This window comes from Dryobates pubescens, chromosome 27 (assembly GCF_014839835.1).
Source record: "Dryobates pubescens isolate bDryPub1 chromosome 27, bDryPub1.pri, whole genome shotgun sequence".
Classification (NCBI taxonomy): Eukaryota; Metazoa; Chordata; class Aves; order Piciformes; family Picidae; genus Dryobates; species Dryobates pubescens.
The window spans coordinates 13,300,839-13,314,904 of record NC_071638.1 but is presented as its reverse complement, the minus strand read 5'-3'; positions in this window follow the sequence as shown (position 1 = coordinate 13,314,904).

Here is a 14,066-nt window from a genome sequence, read left to right as displayed (position 1 = left end):
ACCTGCAAGTCATTTTACATTCTTTTAATAGTTTTTTTATATCTTTGTGTTGCTTAAAAGAATTGAAATGGCCATATTAAATTTACCATTTGTGTACTTACCCTTGGAGGCTATAATTGCAGTGTTTTAAGGAGGATGGTTATAACGGTGTTAGATTTCCATGTGTGGTTTTTTTTAATGTATTTTCCAAGGGTTCAATGTGCCTCATTGAAAATTTCCTTCTTAACCTGCAGGTATACCAAATCTGAGTTATTTTGTACTTCTTACAAACAAAGATTTGTTTTCTCACTAAATTGTCTTGTGTGATTTCAAAGCCAAGTTATTATGTCCTCAGTCTCTGTATATATAGCTCCTACTCAGCGGGAGCCCCATTGCAGAGCAAGGCATTCTTTTGCCAGAGGTGTGCTGACAATAAATGTGAGGGACTGAAACACGTGGAGAGTGAATTTCTTCTTTTTTTTTAAAGGTGTAAATATGATTTGGGCTTGACCCAGAGCCCATTGCAGTCAGCAGAAAGGTTTCCATCAATTTCAGAGGGCTTTGGATCAGACTGGCATCTCCTATTTATTGAGGGATATGTAGTATGAATATTAATCACACAGGCTGCATATACCGATTATAAATCATGCTGCTCTCACAGAGCCTGCTATTCACTAGCAGCTCACAGCTCTCAAGCTGTTTTTGAGAACCACAGTGTGTTTTGCTGATGACTTCTTGCTGTCCACAAAGTTCTTAAAATAAGGGTATGTCAGCACTGCCAGAAGCAGTGTGACACAGTAAAATCTAAAGTTGTTACAGGCAAGTCAGATCGGAGACTGGAAGTGCCTATCTGTACAAGGAGAGCTCATTTGCCCCACTCCTTGTCTGAAGTAGTCAGGCTTGTCTTGGCAGGAGAGCTGGCTCCTATTTGCACTGGGCAGTGGGCTGAAGTGTAGATATATGCTAAGGAACTGAATTCATTATAATTTGCCTATATTTTAATACTAATTAAATGAGCAATACAATCACAATAGTATATGCAGAAGTGTTTGTCCTTTGAAGTGAAGTGATTGTAACTGATATAGGCTTGCTTTCTGTTACATGCCTCGTTAAAAGAACTTACTGGAACTTTGGGAAAGGAATCCTTCTTATTTGTAGAGCCTTGGCTTCATATGTTTAGTCTTTTTATCTGCTTGGGCAAGCAATATTTCTTCTTCATCATTTTAACCTATAACAATTTAAACTGAAAAGCAGTTGGAATTAATTAATCTGAATATGAATCTGAATATATTTGCACTTGAGTTCTTTTTCTGGCATTTGAAGCAGATGCTGGGCCCTAGTAAAGCAATCTACTTTATGCACCGGCCTAAATTTAAGTAACTGCTTCTATTCAGGACTTGCTAAATTGCCTAAGTTTATAAAATCCATTGGTAACATGGTCAGTCACTTCTGAAGAAGGGGACTGTTCCTTCTTTATAAACTCATTACACTTTACTTGATTACATTCAATAAACTCTGAAAGGGGTTAAAGAGAAAAAAGCCAAACCCACTAACCATGGTACCTGTATCTCTTCAGATAACGTATTCCCATCTCTGCATCTTGATTTGTACTAGACCTTTTTAGGTGCCAATATTCATAAAGAATGAGAATAAAACTACCTTTTTTTGTTCCATGATGAACTGTTTCTCTCAGCTGCCTTTTCAGTCACAGCATCAGCAGTGGCTCAAGGACCTTGGAAAATCACAGCAGAATGGGAGGAGGGATCATTTATAAAATAAAGAAATACAGAAATTACTCGGGAGTACTGAGTGATCACGTTTTGCTAATTTAGGCATAAAACTGCAGAAGAAGTCTCCATTGCCTTGGATGTTTTGCCTTTTCTGCTTTCCAGTCTGCAGTGGACATGTGTAAGCTTTGCTGAGGACTGCTGCTTGCCCCCGGGTTAAAAGCTTTGTGTCCCAGAGTGGTGCAGTTTGCTTCTCCATTGAAACATTTCCACAAGATGGTACTTGGGAAAAAACAAACCAAAACAAAGCAGTCAACAAAACAAAACAAAAAAGAATCCACAACAAATCAGCAAAAAAAGGAGGCTTAACAAGTCACCGGAAATGGTAGAATCTGAAGGATCAATAATGCTGCGTTTGGAAACATCCTCCTGCTTGTGCGGTGGAGCATTCTCCAGCCTTGTATTCGGTCGGGCTTTTTTGTACCCAGTGTACCTAGCCTTTTATTCTGCTGAAAGAGAGCAATTTTCACAGCTATTTCTGTCGTCCTCCCCACTCCCCCCACCCCCCTTTGGACCTCCATAACAATTGGGCGGGCAAGACACCCTTTTATTTTAATTTGCTATCTAAATTGGTTTAACTAATGTCACATTAGCTGACTGGCATCATTGCAGCTATTCTGATACAGGCGTGGTTTGCTAATGCATTTGCCATGATAAATTATTCCATTTATTGAAGATGGGGTACTGCACTGTTTTTCTTCCTACTTTTGAGACTGGTGCTCTGAAATTTTCCTGGTGTTTGCTTTTCTTACTTAGCCACTTAGGAGCCATTTCTGTCTGATTTGAATCCATTTCTGTAAGATATTTGTTAACAAAAGGGCATTTAATAGATTGATGAATGAAAACTTGGAAATGTTTGTAGGTTTATGGCAGGGATTTGATTCTTTCACATAACACAGAGAAACATGCAGGGCATGATGATCAAAGTTAGAGTGATGGAATGGAAAATCAGACTGTGAGGTAGGAAAGCCATATACCTCACAGGTATGTAAACCTTTTAATATGTTAGTACTTACCATCCCAGCCCTGATCTCATTAAGAAATTCATGGAAACAGAGTACAAGTTGGAAGGGACCTCAAGGATAATCTGGTCCTACCTTTCTTGGCAAAAATACAGTCTAGACAATATGCCCCAGTGCTCCCTCCAGTTGAATCTTAAGTGTCTAGTGGTGGGGGAAAAAATAAAACATGTAAAATCTAGTATGAGAACCAGTATCTCCAATGAGATCATGTTCATGACATATATCAAAAATAGGAAGTTGTGTAGGCCATAGTACAAATGGTAGATTATTGATGGATATTGCTCATTCAGAAGAAATCTCTTATTTTATCCCTTTCATGATAAATTTGTGCATCCAAATTTAAATAACTCCTGGTCTTAAATGATCTCAGTGACTTGCTCAGCTCCTCTTTTGTCCTTAGGACCCAGATGTAAGCTTCCACATCTGCAGGCCCAGCAGCTCTGGGAATGGCTCCTAAAAACAATGTTCCAATCATGTTGTTCTATGTCTGTGTAAGAAATTGTGTGACGTTAGGCTACATGGTGGGATTGTCATATTGTGCTCATGGAACTCAGAGGCAAACTAGATTGTAGGAAGTGTAAGTTGCTATTGAAATAGCATCTCCAAATTCACTAAAGAGTATTGAAAATCTCTCCTAGGATCTGTGAACCATTGTGGCACAGTACAAAGACATGCAACATGCCCTATGTATGTCTAGCTGCTGTTGATATTCTCAAAGACATTGCTAAGCTATTTATGGGCATTTGTTTTTTTGGGTTTGGGTGAGTGGGTTTGGTTGTGGTGGTTTTATTTTGGTTTTTTTTGTGTGCATGTGTTGGTTTGGGTTGTTTTTTGTTTTGTTTTGTTTCATTTTTTTCCAGGCAATATTAAGAAAACTTCCAAATGGTTTAAGTCATTCCCTTCTTACTATATTGGAATAAAGACTAAAGGCAATACTTGCTCAAAATGAGCCTGTCTCCTTAGCTGGGCTCAGTCTGCAGAATGCCAGGCTTACCACACTAGCACTACACTAGCACCAGCATGTATATGTTTGTGCACAATCTGGTGAATCACAAATTTAAGGTTTGTTATTTCTAGGATGGAAGAGCTAGATTCAGAGTCCTGCTTTCTTTAGTTTATAGCTGAGTCTTAAATTTGATGGATCACCATAACTATCTAAAAGGCTAGTGAAAAGGTCTTTACGTCTCCTGTTGGAATAATTCCAAATTCTTTTGGTAATTAAATATTGAAGTGGAGACTTCAGCCTTAGTGTCAACACTGCTGACCTAAGCCACTGAGCTGTAGAAACAATCTTTTTTTCTCACTCTGTGGTTCAGGGAATGTTTCTAAAGGGAACAGATACTGTCAGAGAAGTGGAGCCAGCAGGTAGACTCATAAAGAGCTCAAGTGAGAGATGATCAATTTTCAAGTGCCTTCACTAACCCAGATATTTGAACCCAAAACTGGTTTAGAATACATATGCTACCCATAGCCCTACTGGTTCTTTTGTGGTAGAAAATTGTGCATTTTTGTGTCCTGATGTCAAACTCCTCACCCACCTTGGCAAATCATCCATTTTGGGTGACTAATGGGAGAGTAGTCACAGATGAATGAGTTTCTGCAGAAGAAAATCTGATGCCTTGCTCTCCTGCACTTCTTTCTTGCCCAGACCTTTACTGGTTTCTGAGGGTTTTTCTTCAGATAAAGATATTTTGCAGGCAGTGTGGCAGCTCTCTTGAAACAGATGCTTATATACACAGCTTTGAGTCTCGAGGCTGCAGTCTCTCTGCCTCAGAAAGATTACAGCATGTATGGATGAGATTGTGTATTACCTTTATTCTGAAGGGGGAAACCTATGAAGTGAACTGCCTACAGGAAGCTGATTCATCTCAGCTCCATAAGAAACTATACCAAATGATTTACACAGATTATGAAAGCACACTGAGAACTTGAAGTCAGTCTTACAAACCCTAACTTCCTGTGTCTTCATCCTTCTTTTGCAGGTGGGAAATACAGTAAGTGACAATAAGGTCCATTTTCCTTACAGCACTGAGAAATTAAGTTGTATCAGATGTTTTCTATGACATGCCTCTTTTTCCTTTTAACCTTTTCTTCTTCCCAACCTTTCTCCCTGAAAAGCTCAGCCAAAGTTAATATGAGCAAACGATGTGAATCATTAAAACCTAATGGTATCCTACATGCACTGTCTTATGCTTCACAAACTGTAATTTTTTTTCACTGCTGTTTTGTATTTGATGGAGTCATTTAACTACTATGCTTAGCAGATGTAAATATTTCAAAACCTTGGTATGTTTTGTAGCGAACAAGAAACACTGAAAAAGGCATTATCTAAGATGCTCCAGAACACCCAAACATCTGTGCTACAGAAACACTGACTCCTGTTGAGGGCTAAAGCTTCATCAAACATCTGGAGTGAGGAGGGTGCAGGGAGAGAGCTGTATTCAACCATGTACGACCTGTAACCCCTGAAATCCAGGCTAGTTGCTTGCCTTGTAATAGTTTTGTAGGTTTGGGTTTTGGCTTTCATGCAGTGAAAGCTGGTTCAAAGACTCCCTGGCATTTGCATCATGTCCATGACAGCACTGAGGGCTGGTGCTATCTCCTACCGATGACACATTCCCTATGTCTCCTCACCTGAAGTGCCAGGATTCACATGCCTGGACCTATTCCAGCCTCTTTCAAGGATGAGGTCTAAGATTTCTGTTCTTGTGCACTATAGCTTTAGTTTTGCATCACAGCTTCTTATTACTGAAAAGTGTAAGACATTATTATCCTGAACTAAAATATTCGTGGGGCTTTTCTTCAACTAGAAATCTGACCTGTCAGAGTTACAGAACTCTCAGTTTAGAGCATTTAATAAATGTGCTAGTGGCAGCATTGTTAATGAAGGTATTAGATCATTTATAGCTAAAGGGAAATGTTTTATTTTGTTCCCTGGCTTTTTGTGTGTGTGATTACTAAGTTGTGAGGTTTTTCTGTTTTATTTTGGGTTTTTGTGTTTTGGTTTGGTTTGGTTTTTTAATACAAAATGCAAAAGAAACCCCATAAGCATGCATTCATCTGTCTCATTAGAAAAATTGCATCATCAAGCATCTTCATTTATATCCACCGTGAATTTAGCCAATTGTTCTTGGAGAAAGGAAGCCAAAATACTCACATTAGAAACACGGTCATTACTAACTTGATATTCAACAGATTTAAATAGAATAAGCTCTGAAATCTGTGATGGTAAAGCAAGAGCTATGTTTGTTGTTTTGGTTTGGTTTTAATAATTATGGTCTTGACAGCCAAATCTCTATAAAGAGATGGGATAAATACATTCAGTTCAACAATAGCTTCTGGCTGAGTTTTGTGACTGTCACAAAGGACTCCAGAATACACATAGTCTGAAATAATATGATCTAATAGCAGCTGGATATGCATGTGATAATCCTCACTCAAGACAATACAACTATTTAAGTGAATAAATGGATTTTTGGATTTTTGCCTGTTAGCTGTTATACCTGAGAACTAAATTCTTCCCTGAGATGTGCTTCTAATTTGATTTTATATATGTATATGTGTGCCAGGAACAACAAAACCCCAAACATCTGTTTAGTGTTCTTAGTGTCGTCCAGGAAACACAAAAGCTTAAGAAAGAAGGTATCCCATCTGTAATTGTAGCCAGCTGTTACACTTCACATTTTTTTTTTCTAAATTCCTTCCTTCCTCTATTTAGAAACAATTTCTACTGTCTGTTCTTATCAATCCTTTCAATGTCTTATTCCATTTACTAAGTCTCCCCTGAGCGAAGGAAAATTCTCTTTTGTTTTTCTGATGATCAATTCTTTTAAATTGAGCTTGTAAGTAAGTCTCATTCATTTTGCACAATCTTTTCACTGGAAAGCTTCTCCTAGAGGAAAGTATTTACAAATAAGGAAGCTGCAGTCTTTCTTTCTCTAAGCTAGCAGAACTAAAAAGAAATCTCATCAATCCATATGAGACCTGTGGCCAGGGTATCAGCATTACAGCGTGAATTTTTGACTTAAAATTGGCTCACCTGCATGGAAATCATGAGGCTCTGCCAACAGAAAAACATCACTGTCCACTTGCCAAAACACAGGAGGTTACTACATGAGATAATGCTGGCTCAGATGTCTTTATTTTATATGATTCTCTACTGAGTCTATATTTTCATCTATAAAGTATCCTCTTGCAGATAGCAAGATGACTTTGTGACCTCTGAACCAACTATTTCTCATTCAAGGCTTCATTTAACAAACATCAGTCATTAATTTAGATTAAGTCTTTTGTTATTAAGATGGGAGTTAACATTACTTGCTGACTGAACTATGACATAGGCTATGTCTGTGTATGGATGGCACTGTTTGAAGCTGCATCTGCAAGTTGAAGGGACAAGGATCTCTCACAAGCAATGCAGTATATCTGCATCCAGCCTCCTGACAGTTGATGACAATTTAGTGGTAAGTCTGTCATGTCATGTTATGAAAGGTGCAAAAAACACTTAAGCTTTAAGGGGTAGCCAATCTCTTAAACTAGTAATTCTTCTTTAGGACATCCTTTTTTCATATGGAAGAATGCAATCCTTTGGTTTTTGACAATAGAAGAGAAACAAAGGAGGCAGAAGAAAGGAAGAGAAGCTCAGATGTGAATTGGCTTGACTTCTACTTTTTGGGATTAAATTCTGTAATTGTAACTATTTCTTGGCTTCCCAAGGTTAAAAATAGATTGGACACTGAATCCTCAACCCTAATACAGACCTCCACACTGCTGCTGAGGATGGAGACAGTGACCCTGGTAATAGAACCCCAAAAACCCAGAGAGAATATTTATTGTTTTTTCTCCAAACATGCAGACCTGCATGAAGAGCATGTAGGCTAACCTGCCGTCCTTCTGTCTCTACTTGGTGCTGAAATGGTTAACAATGCTAGCATTTACTCTAGCAGAGCCTGGTTTCAGATGAATAGGGGCAGTTTGTGCCTTCTCACTGCCTGTTTCAGGCTGTCCTCATCCTGCACAAGGCACCACTGTGTGGTTTAAATCCTGAAGGTTCCACCGCCTGCAGGGCTTGACTTGTTTTAACCTCTTTTTGCTAAATTAAAGGAAAGAAATAAAGTCACCATTAATTCTTTGAGGGTTAGAGGACTTAGCTTTGAATACTCCTCATGATGTCACTACAGCAGAAATCAGAATATGCAAACATCTACAGCTAGAAACTACACTCACAGACAGCAACAGAGATCTGAGCACTGCAAATGATATAGCAGAATGCAGAATTGTGGGTTTATATTGCCCCTGTCAGAAGGCAGTCAGCCAGTTGAAACACACCCAAAATCTACCTCTTTCTGCTTTCAGTGCACCAGTCCTGAATTACAGAATAACATTTTTTTACTGTCACTCACAATAATATTGATTAACAATTTTTAAAATGTCTTCTTCCTTTCTGTTTGACATGGGGGGGTTTTGGTTTTGTTTTGATTGTGTTGCTGTTGCATTGTATTTTTTCTCTCTGTCATCTACTTTCACTTGGTTCTTCACCTGTTTTTATCATCATCTGGAGAATTTTGCTTGTGTTGTCCTCTGTGCACTCACAGAGACCCATATTTAATCAGATCTTGAGTTTAATAAGTGTAAGTTGAGTTAAAGAAGCCAATAAGCACTTCCACCTGACTGCATTATCATGTACATATGTAGTCTGGGTCTTAACTGGAAATAACTCATTATAAAAGCCAAAAAGTAAAGAAGTCTGTCTGCTAGTAAGTCAAAAAAAGGCTATCAGAATCTGGAGTTGTTACTGTGGGCTGCTTCTGTTCAGCAGCCAGGTGCAAAAGACTGTCTTGGGATGAACCTGTCAAATACACGAAGAGATTCCTTTGGAACTAATCTTGAACACAGTGAAAATTAAGTATGAAGTATTTTAAGTGAAATACTCTGTGTTAGCAGAGTTTTATTTGAAACACCAAGGCATATCTCACCTGCTCTACCCTGAAGCCATTGGCTGGTTGTCAAGCTTTTGGCCATGCTGAAGAAGAAAAACTCTTCTGTTGATTCTGGAATCTCAATCAAATATTAGTGTCAACCTAAAGGTATTAAAAGATGAGTCAAAGGGAAAAACTAATTCCATCCTGACACATTCCTAACAATCATTAGTTCAGGAAGGACATTTTGAAGGAAGATTTATGGTTGCCTCTAAAGAAAGTTTCTTTATTCAAATAAAGAAGATGAATTTGAGGCAAGGTTTGAAAATTTTTTGTATATGCTATAATATATGTATGCTAAGTCATTTAACATATAGGAAACATGAATGTCTCTTGCTTTACATTAGAGCTAAATAGTAATGACATAAAAATGTAAAGAGAGAAAGGTGACAAAGTAGGCCTAAAGCAGGCTGGCATAACAAGTCATCACAGAATCACAGAATGTTAGGGGCTGAAAGGGACCTCGAAAGATCATCTAGTCTAACCCTCCTGCCAGAGCAGGATCACCTATACCAGGTTATACTGAAATGCATCCAGGCAGGTTTTGAATATCTTCAGAGAGGGAGACTCCACAGTTCCCCTGGGTAGCCTGTTCAGTGTTCTGTCACCCTCACACTGAAATTTTTTTCCTCATGTTTCCATGGAACTTCCTATGCCTCAACTTCCACCTATTGCCCCTTGTGCTATCATTGGGTATCACTGAGAAGTGCCTGACTCCATCCTCTCATCATTCATTCTTTACATATTTTTAAACATTAATGAGTCATGTATGCTCCTTCCCCTCCTCCATTTTCATAGAATCATAGAATCAATAAGGTTGGAAGAGACCTCAAAGATCATCAAGTCCAACCTGTCACCCAAGACCTCATGACTACTAAACCATGGCACCAAGTGCCATGTCCAATCCCCTCTTGAACACCTCCAGGGATGGTGACTCCACCACCTCCCTGGGCAGCCCATTCCAACAGCTAACAATTCTCTCTGTGAAGAACTTTCTCCTCAACTCGAGCCTAAACCTCTCCTGGTGCAGCTTGAGGCTTTGTCCTCTTGTTGTGGTGCTGGTTGCCTGGGAGAAGAGACCAACCCCCTCCTGGCTACAACCTCCCTTCAGGTAGTTGTAGACAGCAATAAGGTCTCCCCTGAGCCTCCTCTCCAGGCTAAAATAATCCCAGCCCCCTCAGCCTCTCCTCATAGGGCTTGTGCTCAAGGCCTCTCACCAACCTCCAGTTACTCCATAGCAGAAGTCCTGTTTCAGTTTTGGATAGTAGAAGCAGATCAAATTGTGCAGTCAAGATGGAAACTCCTGTACTTCTATTTGCTTCCAGTTTTGATTATGTTCATAAAGAAAACAGTAACCCTGTAACCTCAACAGACCTTTCATAATTTTAATAGTACATGTTCAAATAAATCTAGATATTTTAACAGAGCTGGTTCAGGTTACTTTAGAACAACTGAATGCTTTACTGGATCGCTTTTACACATTGTTTCTGATGCTGAACAGTTTTCTAACCTGAGGATCCATAACCTCATTACTGGGTATTGACATATGGGGTTTGATGACAATGCAAGACAATTACCAGTAATTCCTTCTTCCTCCTGCCACAATCTTCATACAGATGCACAAAAAATGTCCTGTGCATGTTGCTCCATCTATCATGTGCCTTTTAAGTGATCTCAGAGTGGCATGTCATTGTAGTTTAGTCAAAGTATTCTTTCTGACTTTAAAGATATCAACTTACAGTCAGTCCTGGTTGTTGTTTTTTTTCTTCATCCATATTATGAGTAATTTTTTTTTCTCTACCTCCAAATTATGTTTTTAAGATGGAGCTCAGCTGTAACTTTTCTTGAGTTGGATGCAGGAGACTGTTTTCTGAAAGGCAATATCCGGTAAGTAGCAAAAAAAGCTCTAGCTTTCAGTAAGTGAGTTAATGTAAATTCATCAGGGGCATTCACTCTTTTTAGAACATTACATAAGCTATGGTCTACTCTCTTAAAGATGAAATTTACTGCATTTCTGCTATCATTTCAGCTAATAATAGAACTTATAATAAGAGGCTGATCTCAGCTGTATGGGTGTACGCTATAGGAATATTACTCCAAGATTTTTCTAATGTAGCAGAACTTTCATGTACTGAAGGATCAGCTCCAAAAGTCCTTTGCATTGTCTAGGTGGCTACAACCACAACTTTACATTGCAACCAGTTCTCCTTGAAGCACCTGACAAAGCCCCTGCTGCATCTCCTGGCAGTTCCGGGTGTCGCACAGCACAATATTTTCAGGCAGCACAGACTTGTGGCTCCTGCTGATGGCAATTTATTGCAGACACAGTAAAGCACTTCTGTCAAAACCAGAAACACTGTGTTTCTATGGTGTGGATATGATAAACCACAGCAAGGGCTAAAAAGTAGGTTGTGCCTTTCAATTTACATCGCTGTTGGAGTCCTCTGCTTGCCCCCTCCTCTCAAACATGGAGGTTTGGGGGAAAAAGAACACTTCTGACCAAACAAGCTGAGCAACTCGGCAGTTGCTGTACTTAACATATGCTAGGATCTTGGTGAAAATAGGCTCTCAATCCTCTTTGACTCCTCTGATCTCCTTAGGCTGTACTAACATGTACAGGAGATGTCGGCAGAGAAGCAATTACCTTGTCATAGTCTCCAAGAGCAGCATGTAGAACTGAGTACATTTTACACCCAGGAGATCGAAAGTCTTGGAGGTGCAGGTGGTCACGAGCAAGATCGGTGCAGTGGTTTTTAGTCGACCTTCATTTGCATCATAAAAGCATCATCTTCCCGAGAACAAAGGAACAGCAGGACTAGCAGCTTACTCAGCCCCATAGCAATAGGCACAGCAGAGGCTGGGAATCCGAAGCGCTGGCTGAGCTGATGAGGGATATTTCACACATGCCTCCACCTCTGAAACACTTGGCTCTAGACAGTGCTGTCCGTCTTTCACTTTTAAGAGTGCTAAAAGGTTTTCTCTCCTCCCTGGAGGGGGGTGACCAAACATAATTTAAGTAAGTGTTTTTCTGATGAAGCACCAATATTTTCTTGGTTGCCATTTGTTGTTCTCGTTGTTACAAAGAACAATCTTTCTCTTAACCTAATCTAAATGATCACTTGGAGGCTGCAAAATTGTATGTCATTTTTAAGCTTCTGTATCATGATGGCCTTAGGGAAATTCTGCAGATGCCTTGCCACAATCCATTTCTTCCCCATGACAAGTTGCCAGGATAGTTGCTTGGATTCATTTGCCACAGCTGTCTACCCCTTTGACCTCAAAGCTACAAAGGTATGGTGCCAATGAAATAAAAAGGGAGGCTGCCTTTTAAATGACTAATAGTAAGAATTATTTCTTAAAGTAAAAAAGAAACAGGAGATAGCATTCTTCCAGCCAAATGGAACTACTTAGGGATTTTGCCTTCACTTTTTAATTTTTTTTTTCTGTTAACCTGTAGACATAGATAAATGAGCAACAAATATTAATGTGCTTATTAGTCTGGAATAATTTGAGGCAGACTAATATCTTCCTGACAGAAAATTGTCAGATCAGGTCTATCATGGCATCAGTCATTGTCAGCTATTAAATTTCTGCAGCAGAGCTAGATAGATACCTCATTTTATTTATTTCTGCAGTTCAAACATTCACCGTTTCTGTTTTGACCACGGTTGTTCCTGTCTCGCTATGCTTACTTATTTGAAGCTATTTATAGGTGATACTGGCCTGAGCTAACAACTCAGCATGCAAGAGCTGATGAATATTAAATTATAATTTGTCTGAAAACCAAAGACAAGAAATCTAGGTCAAAGATATTGCCTTGGGCAAAGTCCACACAGGTTTCTTTGCATCACTGAATATTGCACTGAATATTTATGTTTAAACATGCCTATACCTGATCAGGCAGGTGCCTTTTCATGCAAGGGGCATATCATTTCAAAGGCATCTTGAGGTAATTGTGCAAATCCTGGGCTATGTGCTGCAGAGAAAAAACAACTATTACCTCACAACATCCTTTAATCTATTGACTAATCTTTGAGATGTGGGGTTTTATTTGCTGCTTGTCCTATGTAAAGGAATAAACCTGCCTTTAAACATTAAGTAACTAATCAAAACAAAGAACTACGGGAATTTGAGTTCCTCACATTCTCACTTGTTGACACTGTTACTCGGTATAAAAATCCACTAAACAGCTCTACTCTGTCATTTCACTTTTATACCTGTTTTGCTGCAAAACTGCTAGTTTTCTGGTCATCCATGCTGTGCTTACACCACTTTGCTCTTGGTCTTTCCTTTGTAGTGAATTAGCTCCCTCCTAATAATAGGCTAATTTTCTTCTGGGTCCACAAAGAGTATGTCTGAACACAACCATAGGTGCTGGCTTTGAAATGTAGGGTTCCTTCACAGAGCCTGATGGCAAGCATATTAATGTGGAAACTAAAAAGATAAGGTTCAGGATTTTTTATCAGATGGCATTGATCAAGTAGGAGAGCTGAAGCAAGTAAGACTGTCCACTGCCTGCCCTTACCTTAAAAAAAAGACATTCAATAGGTGTGGGGTGTTCATTCATCTAACTAAAGAGTAAACCTGTATCCATGCAGTAGATTCCTCTGTTGCAAGAGATTGTTTGACATATGTAGATGTGCTGAAAAATTAATGCCACAATGAGGAATTCTTTCTGTTCCTTGTCATTCTTTGAAGGTGTAGGAATACATCCACGCACTTTTGTCTTATTATGGATTTGAAACTTTTCTTAGTTTGGTAGTAATTCCTAATTAAGTATTTTGGATTGATAGCATAACTAGAACAGGGAAAAGCATATAAAAATACCATGAAAGAACAGTATAGTATTTTTTAACACTGTAGTAATATTTTTGTGGTATGAAACATTACTACAATGCTAAATTGCTCTCTCTTTGCTGAAAGGTGGGGTAAGACTATCATTTTCTTATGCCTGAATTGTGTTGCTGTCTAGTGAGATATGCAGTAGTAAGGTTCACCAGGTCACTACTTTCATTTAGTCTTAACAATGCAAATAGTAACAACTGCAACTCTTCAAAATATCCACACACATTTTAAAACATCAGTTTCAACATGAATGTGTGTCACACAAGGCCTCATATTGTGTGTCACAGGATGGCACACATTCCCATGTGTTTCATTTTCATTCCTTGAAAAGTCTTTAATTGCCAGTGGCTACAATGCCTTTGAATGTTTACAGAAGAAATGTTTATATACACATTTATAATACACTTATATGATAATAGAATATTTTCATATTTGTTGTGCATGTACTGCAGAAG